This window comes from Gopherus flavomarginatus, chromosome 12 (genome assembly GCF_025201925.1).
Source record: "Gopherus flavomarginatus isolate rGopFla2 chromosome 12, rGopFla2.mat.asm, whole genome shotgun sequence".
In the NCBI taxonomy this organism is placed as follows: domain Eukaryota; kingdom Metazoa; phylum Chordata; order Testudines; family Testudinidae; genus Gopherus; species Gopherus flavomarginatus.
The window spans coordinates 17,733,107-17,751,654 of NC_066628.1; the positions used below are offsets into that span (position 1 = coordinate 17,733,107).

Consider the following 18,548-nt stretch of genomic DNA (forward strand, 5'->3'; position numbering starts at 1 on the left):
ACCAACCGCAACTCGCTTACTGGATGCTGAAACGAGTCTTTTCTTCAAAGAACCGACTTAGCCAAATAATAAAAGCCTAAACCTTACAGCACCGAGCTTCAAAGGTGCCTAATGTAGGTGAAGCCAAGCAACGCAGAGAAAGTGAAAATCAGTCTGTTTCTGCCAGAACAGGGACAGGATGTAACTGCAACCCCCAGAAACACCAAAGAGCTCAGAGTCTGTTGCTCAGCAGGTGCTAGATAACAGGAAGAAGCGATCTAAGAAAAATGCATTAGTATTGCTAAAGCAGCTGGGCCAGGCTACAAATCTCTCTTCATGAAACGATAAAGGGGCTTCCTTGGCAGGGATTTAAAGGGATCAGAACTCTAGCGGTTGTGGGGAGCCAGAGCCCTTTAAATTCCCCGGTAGCTCTGGCAGCCAGGTTCGGGTGTGGATTTAAAGGGCCCGGAGCTCCCACAGCTGTGGGGAGCCAGGGCCGTTCAAATCCCTGCCGAGGAAGCCGGTGCGGGGCCAGGATTTAACGAGCTCACAGCAGGGGTGAAAGTAACTTCCAGGACTTACCGGTACTGCCGGAATCCTGAGGGGGCGTGGCCTCAACCAGAAGAGGAGGGGCTTCTCAAGATTTAAAGGTCCTGGAGCATCGGCTGTGGCTGGGAGCCCCAGGGCCTTTAAATCAACCCTGGGCTCAGGGGCAAATTAAAGGGCCCAGGGCTCTGGCTGCTGCGAGGAGCACTGAGCCCTTTAAATCTGGCCCCAACCTGGCTGCCGGAGCTGCAGGGGAAAATTAAAGGGCTCTGGGCTCCCCGCAGCCGCTGGAGCTCTGAGCCCTTTAAATCCCCACCGATGAAGTCGGTGCAGTCTGGCACAGCGTACTGGTTCTTGCCGCTACGTCGTAGTGGACCCTACCGGCTTACTTCCATCTCTGGCTCAGAGCTCCGATGGCTGCTGGGATCCCAGAGCCCCTTAAATTCTCCCCGCAGCTCCAGGAGCTGGGCTTGGGCCGGGAATTAAAGGGCTCAGAGCTCCTGCAGTTGCTGGGAACCCAGAGCCCATTAAATCTCCCCCCACCCCCGCCGCCCCACAGCCCTAGCAGGCAGGCTGGGGCAGGGAATTAAAGGGCTGAGGGCTCTTCCCAGCGGCAGGAGCTCTGGGCTCTTTAAATCCCGGTTCCAGCCCGGCAAGGCTCAGGCTCCCCACAGGCTCCCGCACAGCCCCTGTAGTGCGTCGGGCATCTGGCCCAAGACCCTGATGTTAAATAGTTGAACCATGATGTTGGCTGTAATGTCCTCCTGTTGCAAGGGAACAAGGATCAATCAGAGACTCCAACACCCATAAGAGCAAAGGGTATTAAAGGCACCGGGAGCCAGCAAAATTTCCTCCCCATGTCTCAGGGACAGATTTCACCGCCCAACCCCCGAGACGAAATCTCTCTTCTCTAGTGACTTCCATCCCCTCTCCCACCATTGTGGAATGAACTCCTGCCTCCACTCCTCTCAGTCCCCCCGTGAGAACGGTTCTACCTCCCAACTCATCTGGGGATTCAGCTCCGCTCCCCAGAGTCCCCTCAGCCACCCTGGGCCCCCCAAGCTGAGGAGCTGGGAGGCTTTGGGCAGTAGTGCCGGGGGGTGAGAAGAAGTGGACACCTTTCCCCAAGGGATCCCCGTGTCCTTAAAGTGATGCTATGGGCAGTGGCTCTGGTGAATGGGACATTTAAGCAGCCTCTGCTGACTGACTCCTCCAGTTCTCTCAGAGCAGTTGGGGGCTGGGATAACATGATACCAGAGCACTAGGAACCGGCCTGAGGCCCAGAGGGGGAGGAAAGGCTCACAGAGGTGACTAACGGAGTTGGCAGCCCCTGGCATGAGCAATGGCCGTGTGTTGTGCTGATGTGACGCCTGTTAGGAAATAACTTTGCTAAGGAGCTGGGTCTGCCCTGCTTTGAGCAGCTCAGGGGACAAGCTGGCACCGACCAAGGGCACCTGCCTGGGGTCACCCTGTCCTTGCTCCCTTCTCAGCGCATGGGGATGGGTTGGGAGTGATTTTCAATGGCCTGGAGGTGAAAGGTCCTGGGGGTCTCTCCCCAGGTGATCCCTCTTTGGTTACCTCGTCCTCCAGCAGCTGGTCGGCTTCCCCCAAGATTGAATAGGTCAGCATCAGGCCAGCCTGGCTGACACAGAGGAGCGGGTGATGAATGACCAGCAACCCCGCCTGGAGGAAACTGCTCTTCTGGTTTTCAGTGAATATTTCTCCAAAGACCTAAAACCAACAGAACCAGAGCCCTTGCAATGGCCCAGAACCAGGCTCCAAATCCCTCTAGTGTCTCAAAAGGTGGAGAAGAGTCCTGGGGCAGCCAACCTTTGGGGTCCTGTGGACCAGGAACTCCCTTGAGTAGGAGGCTGCAGGCACTGAGGCCTCAAATAGCTCTTTCTGGAGCAGGATTCACTGCAAGTGCCATGAGATGCTGGGAATGTGTCTGCGCGCTCTGGAACCGAGCTCATGCAGACAACGCAGGACCCCTACTGCTCCCAGCAGCAATAGCTCCTGCAGCTCACCCGCTAGAGGTTCGGGGTCTTATAGATCTGGTTCATTCCCACGCCTCACCCCACGGACATTCCCAGGAGCCTCACATACTCTGTGGAAATAAGGAACAGGCTCTTGCCCTGTGTCCATGACACACTCACTGCAGCGGGAGACAGTTCCACACCTGAGCTGCTGCAATGCAACGGCAGAAAGTCCTTACCTCTCCCACCCTGGCCAGGTTTCTATAACCCAGGCGCTCTGGGTCCTGGAGCCCGTCCCGGCACCACAGCTCTGGTGCCTCTCTGGTCTTGAGCCCTGAGGGAGAAAGACACACCCATTGGGGAGGTTTGGCCTTCCGCTTTCAGTGCTTTTTTCCTTCTGGGTGCACACTGGCCAGGCTCCTCATGGCATCCACGGCCCAATGGAATCGCAGGGTCCATGCCAGGCAGGTTAGTACCAGAAGGGAGATTTGTTTCAGCCATCACAGTAATCATGTGACCCTTACGGTCATTGTGCTCTGCGAGTGGGTGCCTGTTCACGGGGGTGTCTAATACTGAGAACCCCCCACACCCACTGAAGTCAGGATCTGGCCCTGGCTACCTGACTAGTGACATCCTACAAGCTTTGTATTTGTCCCCTTTGGTCCCTGCTCCTGCCCCTGCCCTCATGATGGGCTCTTTCCCTCCATGTGGCTCAATAGCTCCGTTCCTGTCCCCTCACGAGCTGGCTGCCCCGTACCGGGGTGTGCTGATTTCCCTGGGCTGGGGGACAGAGCCAGGCTCTGAGATAAAGCAGCCAATTTCCCTGGCACTTTCACACTCATCTCCCTACTTCAGAAAGAAGGGGAGACAAAGAGTCATCATCTAAGCTGGGGTCGGTCTCAGAGGAGGGGGCTTCCTTCTGTAGGGTCCCACTGCCCAGCAGAGGGAGTCTCAAAGGAGGGGACTTTTTCTGTTGGGGATCCTCTTCCCTGCTACAGCAGGTCTAAGCAGAGAGGCCTTAGTTCTAGAGGAGTCCCAATGAACAGGTGGAGCAGAGACTCGTTTCCATGGGGTCCCTTTGCCCAGCTGGGTTTCTTACCTCTCTTCTGGAGCAGGAGCCAGTAAAGCCAATATATCCCACCCCTGGCTTGCCGGCTGATGTCACTGGCTGGGTGGGATACGTAGAGACCCAGCTGCAGCACGAATTCGCCTGCCTTGGAGAAGGCGGAGGAGGTCTGGTGGAAGAAGGAGGAGAGGGGAATCCATCACCATTCTCCCTTCAGCTCCCCAGAGCCCCTGGACCCGAGTTCTGCTCCCACCCCTGTGTAGGAGGTGCTGGGGGAGAGGAGTGAGAGCCCTCTTCCTCCCTGTCCCCAAGGGAGCTCGGAACAAAGGGAGCATGGCAAGGGCCCTCTCTGAGCACTCGCTGCCTCGCTGCTCCAGAAGAACAAGGGCCCTGAGGCCAGGCACAACCCTGCCAGCCAGCGGCCTACGGAATGCAGTCCCTTATGGACCCAGGGCGGATCAATTAGCCAGGAGATGAGGAACTTGACTCTGCAGGACGCTGGGGTGAAAGATCACTTACGTCAAATCCAGGCAGGGAGGTGGCAAACTGGAGCAGGGCCGCGCTGGTCTGTATGGCCCTGGCTCTCTCCTGGGTGTTTTTCGACAGGAGAGATGGATGTGCTGTGGGAGAAGGAGGCAGGGGAGGGTCAGCGGGCAGGTGTACATGCTCTACAAACCAGCCTCTCTCCCTCCCCAAGGGGCTCAGACTTTGTGCTCAGGGTGAAATAGCCGAGCGCTGGTCGCAGAGCTTGAAAAGGAGGTTCATGACACTACCTACGTCTTGCTGGGCACAAGCTCCTTGTCTCTCCAGGCTGGGACAATGGTCAGTCTTGGGGCTTGTCTATTTGCTCTGAACCCCTGATCCACAAACAGCACGTCAGGATCAAGGCACACGCCCTGGACCCCAAACCCCAACTGCAAAGGCCTTGGTACGATGGATGGAACGGCCATGAGGACAATCCCTCCGGGAACTGCAGTGTCCCTAAGACACAAGAGCTGATTCCCTGAGGCTCCTCCTGTATCTCAGGGTCTCCCTAGAGAGGAGCCAGTGACTTTTCTCAGCAGTCCATGTCCTGCATCTCGCCGGGGTTTCAGTCTCTCAGGTCCCAGCCAGGCCTGGTGCTCACTGTTAGTGCTTAATGCAACCATGCAGAGCTCTGGCTGACAGTCCCAGCTCCTTCCCCCTGCACTGGCAGCTCTGAAAGTGTGGCCGTCTGGGTCCAAGCTGGGAGGACACAATGGAACCGTGGCTCTTCTAGTCTCTCCTTTGCTGCCCTCCCACAGGGTTCAGGGGCAATTCCACCCCAGAGCGTCCCATTCTATTCACCTCCAGGAGGTGCTGCAGCTTCTCCATGGTGGGGGTCTCTCTTAGCCGGCCCCTGAGGATGGTGTCCAGGCTCCGCGAATAGCGGTTGTGCAGAGCCTGCAAGAAGAAGGAGAACCTGTCAGTTATGGGACATGGGGCTACACCAGTCAGAGGACAATTAGGAGGATTCTCCAGGAGCCCTGGCAAGACTCAAAAGGCACATCCTGGCTTCTCCCATTCACATCACTCCAGGGACACTTAGCAAGAGTTTATGACCAGATGCTTGCTGCCTCGTCAATCCTTCCTCTTAGCAGTTCTCTGTGCAGGGCCTGGTACCTAGCACAGTGTGGACCAGCCAAACTGCAATGGGTGGGAAGTAGGATCCCCAGGAGAGTCCGGGCAGGAGATCAGAGAATGAGGAGACGAGGGAAGGCTGGGATCAGCCACGGAGGGGTAACACAATCCCCTCTGGCCCCCTGATCCATGAACAGCACGTCAGGATCAAGACACATGCCCTGGACCCCAGACCCAAACCAGCTCCAGGGTTCGAGACCTCCATGGGGTTGGACAGGGAAAGTTGCCCCCGTCCTGAAACCAATGTCTCCTTGCACAGACAGGGGTTGCAACTTGGACAGTGTCTGCGGAGACCTTGGCCTCTGTGGGACAAATGTCCCCACTTTGGGGTGCCAGATAAGAGAGGATATGTGTCCCCACATTGGGGTTGAGGGATTCTCTGGGACAAGACCCGCTTCCTGGGTAGAAATGGAACAAGGAGCAGGACAGACTTGGTAGCAGCGCAGCTGGGGGATTTTTGTACCTCAGCTCTGCCCTGGAGGTGCTGATGGATCACCAGGATGGTATCTTCCTCAGGGGACAAATCCTGCTCCTCCTCCTCCTCCTCCTCAGCTCACGCCAGCTGGGCACTGGGGGTGTCTGCACCAGGGAAGGAAGGAGAAAGTTGAATCCCTTCTGCTGCTGGGGGGATGCAGTGGACAGAGAAGGCTCCATGTTTCCCCTTTCTATGTGAGGAGGCCCATGGCACCGAGGGCCCCACCCTGCCCCTCCCAGAGACGCCCTCAGCCCCATCAGTCTCCTTGCCCCATGCCAGTTAGCCCTCCCCCCGACAACATGATCAGGGGAGGCTGGAGCTCCCCGACTCCACCCAGCATCCCCTGCCATGGGGCGTGGCTGTGCCACCCCAACTGGTGTTAGTGGGGCTCACATGGGTCAGTCCCGGCTCCTTGGCGATCCAATGGGCACAGGGTGTTACTAGTCCCCCACCGCCCACATCTTCCTCCCTTTCCCCTGTGTCTCCCCTCACCTCCAAAGAGGGAGCCTTTAATCTCAAGGATGCCAGACCCCATGGAGGAGCTGCTGGCCCCGCAGGAGTAGGCGGAGCTGCTGGTGTTTGATGTGCAGTTGCTCAACTCCTGCTCTGGGCTGGCAGGAGGCTCCTCGATGGCCAGGGTGGGGCTGGCAGGAGGCTCCTCTGGGGCCAGGGTGGGGCTGGCGGGAGGCTCCTTGGGGGCCAGCGTCGAGCTGGCGCAGGGCTCCTCAGTTGCCATGGTGGACGATGGCTCCTGCTGGGCCCTGGGGCGCAGCTCCTGGCTCCATGGCTTCCTGCAAAGGAAGGCACAGAGCTGCCTTCCCCGGCTCCTGCCCTCTCCTGGATTTCTCCTCCATAACTGAACCCGGGGCCACCTCCATTTTGGCCCAGAAGGTGCCTCAGGTTCAGCTAGGGGAGCTACTGTCTTCTTCCTCCTCCAGCATGCGACACAGCTCCTCGTTTTACCCTTCCCACAAGCCTCTTCCCCGCCCGCGGGGACAGAGGGGCCGCTGTCCTCCTAGGAAGGCTGGCTGATATATCCTGCTGGCTCTGGAGCCACCTGCCCGGCCTTCCTCCTGAGCATCCGCCTTATTCGCTCCATCCTGGAACTGAGTGGGGAGCAGCCATGAGTCTGGCTTCAAAGCAGCCTCTCATTAACGAGCCTGACTGCTCCCTTGCCCACCTTCCCTCTGCTGAGGCAATTTCTCCTCCCGACACATCCTGCCCCAGAGCACAGGAACCCTCAACCTGGGGAACAAACCCTGACAAGGGAGAGGCTGGGAGCCCTAGTGCTGGGATATTCCCACCACACTGGGGATGGCTCTGGAGAACTCCACTTACTTGTTCTAGATCGGATGGAGCAGGATGGCAGATGCTCAGGGTTGCTCCTCCCTTCACCCTCCTCGATCTCCTGCACTCAGGTGGCCTGCAACGGGTGTTGCACAGTGCCCTGCCAGCAGGGCAAGGGGTAGAAACCAGAGATCGGAACTGGCTGTGAAAACAATACAATGCCACTAGCAGAACGCTCCTGGGACACTCCATAGCTGTACCCGGGGCCACCTCCATTTGGGCCCAGAAGCTGCCTCAGGGTCAGCTAGGGGAGCTGGTGTCTTCCTCCTCCTCCAGAAAGCCAGAGCTGGGAAGTGCCAGCAGGACTCGATTCCCAGTCTCCCTGGCTCCGAGTGTGACCTGTTGTAGTGACTGACGGATTTGTTCCTTGTCCCCCAGCCAAAGCCAATAACACATCTCTGGGTTGGCAAGCATGACTTAGACCTTCTCAGCACCACTCTGTCTCCCACAGCCCTCAGCTGTTCCTTGCATTACAGTGGCTTGGACGGTAACAGGACTAGATATTGTTACTGGCTCACTGGGTGGTTCTAGCCAATGAGGGTCTCAGTCTAGCCTCAGAGGCCCACACCCCCAGACGCTACAGGTCAGGGTGGATTGATTTCATTCCAAATGTTTTGTAGTTGTATTTTTGAGTTATTTTCCTAATGAGAGATTGATTCTCATGAAATTCTTAGTAGTAGCCGAAGACAGAACACAGAGCAATGGTCTCAAGTTGCACTGAGGACGGCGTAACTTGGCTGTTAGGAAACACTAGTTCACTAGGAGGGTAGTGAAGCCCTGGAATGGGTTACCTAGGGAGGTGGTGGAATCTCCATCCTTACAAGTTTTTAAAGATCAGTTTGACAAAGCCCTGGCTGGGATGATGAATGTGGGGTTGGTCCTGCCTGCAGCAGGGGGTTGGACTAGATACCTCCTGAGGTCTGTTCCAGCCCTAGTCTTCTAGGATTCTAGGAATAGGGATCCATTCAAACATGTTGACTTGCTGGTTTTGCAGGATACATACAAACAAAAAGGTTGGCTGAACCATTTGTTTTCATTTCAAACAAACTGAGGTAAAGAAGGATCTCTAGTTCGTTCACTGAACTGATTGTTCCTGCTCATAATGTCCTTCCAGATTTTAGAAGTAGTAGCTCACAGCTCCTCCTCTCTAGTGTTTATTCATATATTATAAGAGGAAAAGAAGCCTTCATCCTTTTTCAACTCCCAATCAGCTTCTTACATTTGAATGAAGTAGCTGCATCAGCTGGAATGAATAAAATATTCTTTCTGCACCCGCAGAAGAGGCTAGTGCTGCCAAAATCTGGCTGAGTGTTTCAATAACTTCTGGACTCCCCAGTGCTTAGGCAATGTCTTCCAACAGTTCAGTGCTTTGACTTCCTCTGACACTTGGCAGCAAACATGGACTTCTTCATACTGGTATTTATTTAAATTACTTTAATAGGCTGGAGCAACTAGAGGCCTTAACATCACTTGTCATTGTTTCAAATTTTATATTTGATAGGTTTTAAAAAAACATTTTTTTCAATATAAATTTTTAAAACCCAGTTTAAATAAAAACAAATTTCTTTGGGGGGGGGGAGTTGAGTTGTGAAAAAGCCATTGATTGGTCTTGCCCTTGATTTTAGAAGAACCACTTCATCTGAGAGAATCAGAAACTGCTTGTACTCTAGTCAAGGAGGGGAGGCAGCAAAATTCATCCTAGCAGTAATTTGTTGGGCCTTATTTGCTCAGTCTTAAACAAACAAGTGTGCAAAACTCTACCTGGTCTCTTTTATGCAGGCCCAGCTAAGAGGTGGGGGGAGGGGCAGGAATGCTGTCTGCGTCCAGGATCCAGTAGCAGTTGCACAGGATATTGCCATGAAATCTACATTTTACTGCCAAACTGTCTAAGCCATTCCTCCTCTGCGCTTCCTGGTGTCTGCGTTTCAAATCCACAAAACCTTCCCCTTGCCAGTCACTGCCCAGGTGGTGCAGCAGGCAGAGGAACCTAAGCAGTAACATTGTGACACCAGAGGTAACTCAGTCACCTGTCGCTCCCTGACTCCACTAACCCTGAGCATAAACCCAAAGCCTGAGCCCTGCCTTGGGCATCGATCCCACGGAAACCTGCAGGTTCATTTACTGACTTATGCAAATCACCTGTGGAGAGTTAGCACTGACTGGCTGAATTCACTCGAAACTCACAATGCCCTTCAGCTTACAGCATTAATGGAAGGGGCACAGGGTGGAAATCAGGCTTTTCTGGTGGCCTGTTTTCCAATTGAGAAGAAGGGACAAGAGGGAAGGAGGAAGAGGGAAGCAAAATGGTCAACTTCCAAACACCCCCAGTGAGTCACAGATTAATTCCAAGCCCAGAGGAAACCACTGTCGTCTGACTTTCTGTTTCACTTCGGCGATAGAATGTGCCTCAAAGTAATTCCCATAGGACTTAGAGTAGAGTTTTCAGTAAAACACCCAAGCTTGATTTTAAAATAGGCCAGTTGTGGAAAATCCAGCACAACCCTCAGTGAATTGCTCCAAACTCTGACGTTAAAAATGCTCCTTGCCTTATTTCCAATGTGTATTGGTCTAGCTTTAACTTCCAGCCATTGTCTGCTCATAATCTTTATCTGGTAAAACGAAGATGGAGGCTTGCTGCACCAAGGCTACAGAGCTCTCCCAGGTTCCCCCTGCCCTGCATCCCTGTCCTGCCTAGCTGTTGTCAAGGGAGCTCTGTGAGGTCACAGAGGCCTCATTCATAGAATCATAGACTATCAGGGTAGGAAGGGACGTCAGGAGGTATCTAGTCCAACCCCCTGCTCAAAGGAGGACCAATTCCCAACTAATTGTCTTTGCTCAATGGGCTGAGTTCCTGCCAATGGCCTTTGTGAAGTCACTGCCACACCCACCTTTCCCTGGCAGGCCTGACGTCTGCCCCTGGCCAGCCCAGCTGGATGTTGAGCTGCACCCTGGATCACCGCACATGCTCATTATTGATTCTGGGGAGCAAGCAGGCTACCCAGTAAAACAGCACAGTCTGTTCCGCACCCGACACTGAGTTTTTCATAGAGGCATTGGTCGTGAAACAATTCAGTCTCCTAATGCGGCCTCTATTTCACGGGCTATGAAATTTCACACTCTTAGCACTCTATTAAGCCCAGTTGCTTGTAATTCACTAAAAGGCACCTTCCCAACCAGTTATGATGGTAGGACACCAGCTAACAGAGACTCTACCTCTCCATTGGGTAATTTGTTCCAGTGGCTAATCTCCCTCACTGTCAGAATTACATTTGAAATTGACAACCTCTGAGAAGTGCCAAATTTATGACAATCTTTTAAATAATTTAAATAGAAGAGAAAAAATAACATTCAGTAGAGAATGTTCATTGCCAAGTTTTTCAGACTGTTGCACCACTGATATGATAGCTAAGGCCTTGGAAGCAAAGTTAGCTGAAATGCTAACCCAGGTTTGGGCAGCAGAAACTTCCTTGAAAGGTGCAGAAAATATTGTCTTCCTTTCAGTTTATTCAAATCATTCAGTTCAATCGACTAGTTTGTTGAAATTCAAAAAAGCCATTGGGAATTCACAAAACAGGCCAACTTGTTTTCCTCCCTCAATTTATGGATAAAAATTAGGAGATAGATCTACTGGTTCATCAATCTAGAAACATGTGGAGACAAGAATGTATCATTTCAGTTCACTAACCACACATCAAATTGCCTTTCTTTAAGAAATCAGTTAGTTTGAAATGCAAAACATTTTGATACAACTTCTTTCTTATGCTTCTCTTTCTAGCTCTGGCATGACCTTGCTGTGTGACCAAAGAGAGTTCACTTCTTTTCTCTTTCCCTCAGTTTCATGGGGGATGGAAAAAATTCTCTCAGTCCAGCAGGAGAGAGATTTGAGCAAGTCAGGCGTGTTAGGGCCTTCGTGTGCTAAAGGACAATGGGCGATTGTTGTTTGGGTCAAGAATCCCAACGGATTTGTTTCTTGTCCCCCAATCAAAGCCAATAACACATCTCTGTATTTTCAGTCATGAGTTAGACATTCTCAGCATCCCACTGTCTCCCACAGCCCTCGGGTGTTCCTTGGATTAGGGAGGCCTGGATGCTAAGAGAACTGGAATTATTTTACTGGCTTCCTGGGTGTTACTAGCCCATGAGGGTCTCAGTCTGGCCGCCAAGGCCCACACTCCCAGACACTAAAGATCAGGATGGGTTGATTTCACTCAAAGTTTTGTGTATTTGCATTTTTGAATTATTTTCCTAATGAAAGGTTGAGTCTCATGAAATCTTAGAGCTGGCAGATGACAGAACAAGGAGCAATGCTCTCAAGTTGCAGTGTGAAAGGCTTGGATATTAGGAAAAACTTTTTCACTAGGAGGGTGGTGATGCCTTTGAATCTGCTAGGATAGAGTCCCCTATCTTGTATCTCTACCTAGAGCCTATATTTTTCTTACCTTCTACACAGATGACAATGTCTTTGATAAAAATCCACACGGGAATGACAAACACATGCACTGAATCTCCTGCACACCGACGTCTCTTGGTTCTCAATGAGAGACCATGAGATGGAGGCTTGCTGCAGCAAGGCTACAGGGCTCTCCGAGGTTCCCCCTGCCCCGCATCCCTGTCCTACCTGGCTGTTGTCAAGGGAGCTCTGTGAGGTCACAGCTGCCTCATCATCTTTGCCCAATTGGCTGAGTTCCTGCCAAAGGCCTTTGTGAAGTCACTGTCACACCCACCTTTCCCTGGCGGCCTGATGTCTGCCCCTGGCCAGCCCAGCTGGATGTTTGAGTTGCACCCCGATCACCCCACTTGCTCATTATTGATTCTGGGGAGCAAGCAGGCTATGCAGTAGAACAGCAGAGTCTGTTCCTCACCTCACACTGAGCTTTTCATAGAGGTTATGAAACTATTCGATCTCCTAATGTGGCCTCTATTTCACAGGCTATGAAATTTCACACACTTTGCACCATATTAAGCCCAATTCTTGTAAGTCACTAAAAGGCACCTTCCAGAATGACAGGCAGTTGTGACGTGAAGACACCAGGAAACAGAGAGTCCACCTGTACCGTGGGTAATTTGTTTCAGGAGCTAGTCTCCCTCACTGTCAGAAATGTGTGCCTACGTCTCATTTGAATTTCTCTGGTTTCAGCTGGCAGCTGTTGGTTCTTGTTGTGCCTTTTTTGGCTAGATCAAATTAGCCCTGCTCCGTGATATTCAATCTCCCTGTCCTGCTGGGACCCCGCAGCCAGGAGAACTCAGTAGGGGCCTCCTAGCTGTTTGTCTGCTGGCTGGGGACAGGGCTTCCTCTCCACGAGGATATCAGATGCACCTGTAGAGGCAATGCAGAAGTGAGTGCGCTGCATCAGCCTGGCGTTGGGCTCAGGACTTTGGTCTTGGCAACTTCCACTCCAGTCACTTCTCTGGGTGTCTGGACTCAGAGCTTCTGGCCTCCCATGGGGTTAGCCAGTGCTGGAGCACCGGGCTCAGGAGTTTCATGCCCCTCCCCACTCCTGCCTGAGCTATGGGTGCCTGAGCTTGGGGCTTCTGCCTTTCATCTGCCATGGGGGCTCAGGGCTTCCCTTGCAGTTCCTTCTGGGGCTCAGGGGTCCATTTCTCTGGATGCCCTGAAAATGGTAGGAGCCGAGGTGCTTCCAAGTAGTAGGTAGGAGCTGAGGTGTAGATTGCACAGGATGATAAGATACTGCATGTGAGCCCAGGCGAGAGGGAGATGTTTTACTTAGTATTCATTAGGGTCCTTTCCTTTGGAGGTGGAAGCTTTTCCAAACTCACTTGCTGCCTCTGCTTCCCCATTGCAGAACTCCAGTTTTAGGCTGTGCAAGAAGCCAGAGCAGGCAGGAGGGTCTCACCCATCGTTTTAATTCAGCTCCCACTGCTTAACTTTGCTCTTCATTCATATCTCCTCAGTTAATATACAGTGAACCAGTGTGAACGTAATCTTACTGATTTCTGATTTCAACAAGAATGCTGGTTATTGAACTTATCTGAGTTTATTCCTAGTTTGTGGTTTTAATTGACATCTTATACATAGCATCAAAGAATCCTGTGGCACCTTATAGACTAACAGACGTTTTGGAGCATGAGCTTTCGTGGGTGAATACCCACTTCCTCAGATGACATGCATCTGAGGAAGTGGGTATTCACCCACGAAAGCTCATGCTCCAAAACGTCTGTTAGTCTATAAGGTGCCACAGGATTCTTTGCTGCTTTTACAGATCCAGACTAACACGGCTACCCTCTGATACTATAAATAGCATGGCTCCTGGTTTAATTATGAAAAGGTGATAGACAGGTAGACACTAGACAGACGGATATTTTTCTATGGCGATAGATAGACAGAGACATAGTTATGTCTGGGGTTAGATAGACAGAAACACGTCATTAGACAGACACAGGAGAAAGGAAGGATGATCCAGAGGTTATCGCACTCGCCTAAGAGTTGAGGGGTCTGAGTTTAAATTCCGCCTGCACTGCAGACTTCCTTTGTGGCCTTGAGCTGGACATTTCTTATTTTTTGATCTCCTGCTCTCTGTCCTGGTGGTGTCCTCTCGTGGCCTGGCCAGCCTGCCAGGTAAGTGGAGCTGAGAGATGCTGATGAGCTTGAGCTGCCCTCCACCTCAAGAGTGAGGCCTCAAGTACCCCCACCAGCACCCTGAAATACTGCCTCATAGTACACACATCCCCCTCTGGTACCCCCAACTGTGCCACCCCTCTGATTCCCGCCTCCCCCGGCTGGGTCCTCTTCTGGGGAACTCGAAATACAGTAACCCTAGGGGTGTTGTCCACTCTCCCTCAGCTCTACCCCTGTCTCTGCCTATCGCATGAACCTGGGAGAGTACCAGCTCTCCAACCCCCCGCGCCCTGACTCGGATCCCATCCCCCATGCGTCGCATTGTCAGGCATTCTGACTACAACCCAAGCATACTCGTCGCCAACGTTGCCCTGGTGCAGCTGACGGAACCTATCAACTTCACAGGCACCATCCGCCCCATCTCCCTGATGGGCTCCTCCATCCAGTTCCCAGCAGGGGAAAAGTGCTGGGTCACTGCCTGGGGCCACATCGGATAGGGGTGTGGAGGTGAGGGGAGCTTGGTGGGGCTAATGGGTGACTGGGGGGCACTGGTATTCAGTCCCTATCCCTGGGAAAGTCTAATGTCTTCAGAATTTGTGAGCCCTTCCCTGGAGCTCTGAACACGCAAGGGTGTGTAGCCACAAGAGGGAAACTGTGCACACACGCCCGCAGTCTTGATCATCTCCAAAAGGGGGCAGCGCTGCTCAGCCCCAGAGACATGAAGAATTTCTCATGTGACTTCTATGTGCATAGTGAGCTGCAGCCCCTAGATGGTGACATTGCTCACATGCTCGGCCGCACTGGTAGAGATTTTTTCCAGCGTGTCCCCTCCTTTCCCTCTGCCTCAGCCTCCCAGTGGCTCCATCCCCAGCTCTCTCATTCTAGATGTGCTTCTGCCACCCCGGACTCTTCAGCAGCTGCAGGTTTCTCTCTTCGATGTGTCGACCTGCGAAAAGCTAGTAGGGAGATGCAAACGTTGGAACCAACCCACGATGCTGTGCGCTAGGGCCCAAGATGCTTGTAGTGGCCCCTGCAAGGTGAGCTACCTGGCTTGGGAAGGCAGCCCTGGGGCTGCTTGAAATTATCTGACACATTTTTCAAATGTGCCCCTTCCTCACCTGTTCCCCCAAAAGGCCCATTCTGGGATGTTTTGCCTAATTGCCTTCTATGAGGAGACAACTGGGTCTGTGGATGGGGGGAAAGCAGTGGATGTGTTAATCCTTGACTTTAGCAAAGCTTTTGACACGGTCTCCCACAGTATTCTTGTTGGTAAGTTAAAGAAGTATGGGCTGGATGAATGGACTATAAGATGGATAGAAAGCTGGCTAGATCGTCGGGCTCAACAGGTAGCGATCAATGGCTCCAAGTCTAGTTAGCAGCCAGTTTCAAGCGGAGTGCCCCAAGGGTCAGTCCTGGGACTGGTTTTGTTCAATATCTTCTTTAATGATCTGGAGGATGGCGTTGACTTCACTCTCAGAAAGTTTGCAGATGACACTAAACTGGGAGGAGTGGTAGATACGTTGGAGGGTAGGAAGAGGATATAGAGAGACCTAAACAAATTAGAGGATTGGGCCAAAAGAAACCTGATGAGGTTCAGCAAGGACAAGTGCAGAATCTTGAACTTAGGACGGAAGAATCCCATGCACTGTTACAGACTAGGGACAGAGTGGCTAAGCAGCAGTTCTGCAGAAAAGGACCCAGGGGTTACAGTGGACAAGAAGCTGGATATGAGTCAACAGCGTGCCCTTGTTGGCAAGAAGACTAATGGCATTTTGGGCTGTATTAGTAGGAGCGTTGCCAGCAGATCGAGGGATGTGATCATTCCCCTCTATTCAGCATTGGTGAGGCCTCATCTGGAGTACTGTGTCCAGTTTTGGGCCCCACACTACAAGAAGGATGTGGAAAAATTGGAGAGTCCAGCGGAGGGCAACAAAAATGTTTAGGGGGCTGGAGCACATGACTTATGAGGAAAGGCTGAGGGAACTGGGATTGTTTAGTCTGTGGAAGAGAAGAATGAGGGGGGATTTGATAGCTGCTTTCAACTATCTGAAAGGGGGGTCCAAAGAGGATGGATCTAGACTGTTCTCAGTGGTAGCAGATGACATAACAAGGAGTAATAGTCTCAAGTTGCAGTGCGGGAGGTTTAGGTTGGATATTAGGAAAAAGTTTTTCACTCAGAGAGTGGTGACGCAATGGAATGGGTTCCCTAGGGAGGTGGTGGAATCTCCTTCCTTAGAGGTTTTTAAGGTCAGGCTTGACAAAACTCTGGCTGGGATGATGTAGTTGGGAATTGGTCCTGTTTTGGAGCAGGGAGTTGGACTAGATACCTCCTGAGGTCCCTTCCAACCCTGATATTCTATGTTTTCATTAGATCGCCCCTCCCTCCCCACAGTGATGATGAAAGCGGCTCTCCCAGCAGCAGATGGGAGGGGATAGTTCAGTGGTTTGAGCATTGGCCTGCTAAGTCTAGGATTATGAGCTCAATCCTTCGGGGGCTACTTAGAGATCTGGGGCAAAAATCTGTCTGGGGATTAGTCCTGCTTTGAGCAGGGGGTTGGACTAGATGATCCCCTGCCATCCCTTCCAACCCTCATATTCTATGTTATCACTAGGCTCCATAGGTTGTGGGGTGGAACTCTCTGAGAAGGGTCAGGTTTAAACTGAGCTTAACACAAGAGAAAACAAACCAAATGAAGGAGTAATTCGACCCCAGGACAGGGCATGAGAGGGGACTGGGTTAGAGCTGGGTCTGGAGCCAGGACTCCTGGGTTGCATCCCATGACCTGGTAGAAGAAAAACAGTCCCTCTCTTTTCCCTAGGGTTACTCTGGTGGGCCTCTGGTCTGTCCAAAGGGAAACAACTTCATCTTGGTTGGGATCGTCAACTGGGGGATTATCTGCACAGCCTCCCCACCCCCCCACCCAGGGGTGTACACCCGGGTCTCAGTCTATGCAAAGTGGATCCAGGAGGTCACAGGCAGCGCTGGCCCCTCTGCCTTCTCTCCTGCTGTACTCAGCGCTGGTACTACCCCACTGGGGTCCCTCAGCAATGGCTTAGTGTGCTCATGCCTAGCACTGGCTCTGATTGCACCGCTCCTTGCTGGGCTCCTGCTGCCAGCCCTGTGACCTGCCCCCTGGGGCTCCCATCCAGGCCAATCCGTCCCCAGCACAGATGCCTGCCTGAGCTAACATAGCAGCAGTACACCCCTCCGGGTATGAGTTGTGCTTCCTGGGTGTGAGCTGCAGGGAGCTCGGAGCCAGCAGCTCCCCACCAGCCAGGGTGGCCATAGACTCTCTTGGTACTGGGTATGGGCCCCACGTTGCTGGGATCTGGGGGACACAGCTGGGAAAGGGTGGTGGATGGCAGCACAGGGGTGCTATGGGGCTTGGCAGAGCAGTGGGGGGGTTATATCCAGCTCTTCCTGCAGCTCTGTAACACCTCCCAGAGGTGACTGCGAAACTGACGGGAACAGGCCCCACAGCCCCTGTGATCCTGCAACTTATGCTTCAAGAATTGTCAATTAATCAGCTTTACAAACTCTGTCTCCTCCTGGCAGCAACCGCAACCTGCCCCACAACAGCTGGTGCCGTCTCCCGCTAGGGCCAATCCTGCCATGGCAACAGCCTCCCACGGGCTCCACAGGTTGATATTAGCTGTGGGAGGACAGAGCGTAGGGGCTGCCTATCACGTCAGGTGCTGCACAGCTCCCCTTCCACTGAGATCGGGGACCCCATCACCGTGGATAATACACACACATCCCAACTGACTGACACTGGGGACCCCATCATGCTAGGCCCTGCACAGGTCTCCTTGACCGAGATTGGTGCCCCATCAGGCCAGTCCATTGAGGCAGTCCCAGCCCTTAGAAGCTAAGACACAAGATACCAGCTGGAGACAGACAGACGGGGAAGCACCAGGGACCAACGAGGCAGATGCTTTGTTCTCTGCCCATTGCCACTCACCTTTTGCCCTGGGAGAGATTCCCTGCTGGACACTCAGCAGACGATGGTGTGAGGGTCTCAGCTATAGGCGTCAACTCTTGGGTGCTCCGGGGCTGGAGTACCCCCAGGGAAAAAATGGTCGGTGCTGGACACTCACTGGCAGCCCCTCATCAGCTAACTTCCTCTCCCCCAGTGCCTCCCACCCACCAGCAAGCCCCACCAATCAGTGCCTCCCCCTCCCTTCCCGCGCCTCCCCTCCACCGTGATCAGCTGTTTTGAGGCAAGCAGGAGGTGCTAGGAGGAGGGGAGAGGAAGCAATGGGCTTAAACTGCAGCAAGGGAGGTTTAGGTTGGACATTAGGAAAAAGTTCCTAACTGTCAGGGTGGTTAAACACTGGAATAAATTGCCTAGGGAGGTTGTGGAATCTCCATCTCTGGAGATATTTAAGAGTAGGTTAGATAAATGTCTATCCAGGATGGTCTAGACAGTATTTGGTCCTGCCATGAGGGCAGGGGACTGGACTTGATGACCTCTCGAGGTCCCTTCCAGTCCTAGAATCTATGAATCTAAGGGCATGGTACACTTGGGGGAGGGGATGGAATTGGGTGAAGAGGTGGGGTGGGGAAGGGGTAGAGTGGGGGCAGGGTTTGGGGCAGAGCCAGGGGTCGAGCACCCCCCAGTACCTTGGAAAGTCGGCGCCTCTGGTCTCAGTACACCAGGCCCCATATGCTTTAATCCTTGGCTGAACAGAGCCCAGGCACGGCCCCTGGCCGGGTCCCCAGGGGCCCCTTTGTGTGAGTTTGGAGTTTGAGCATTTAAACAAATGTATTGATTTCAATGTTCACAGTTGTGTGAAATGATGAGGTGGGTCTGACACTTGGGGGGGGTGTCAGACAATAATTATTTAATTCCATTGAAATGAATTGAAAGCGAAAGCTCTAGAACACAAATTGTCAACATCCCTTGTTCAAAAATACAAAGC

General features: G+C 52.7%; 1 pseudogene; it reads left to right on the forward strand.

Annotated features, from left to right (window-relative positions):
* The first annotated feature begins 6,445 nt into the window (after positions 1–6,445).
* LOC127032102 (prostasin-like) lies at positions 6,446–17,755 on the forward strand (annotated as a pseudogene).
* Positions 17,756–18,548: the final 793 nt, after the last annotated feature.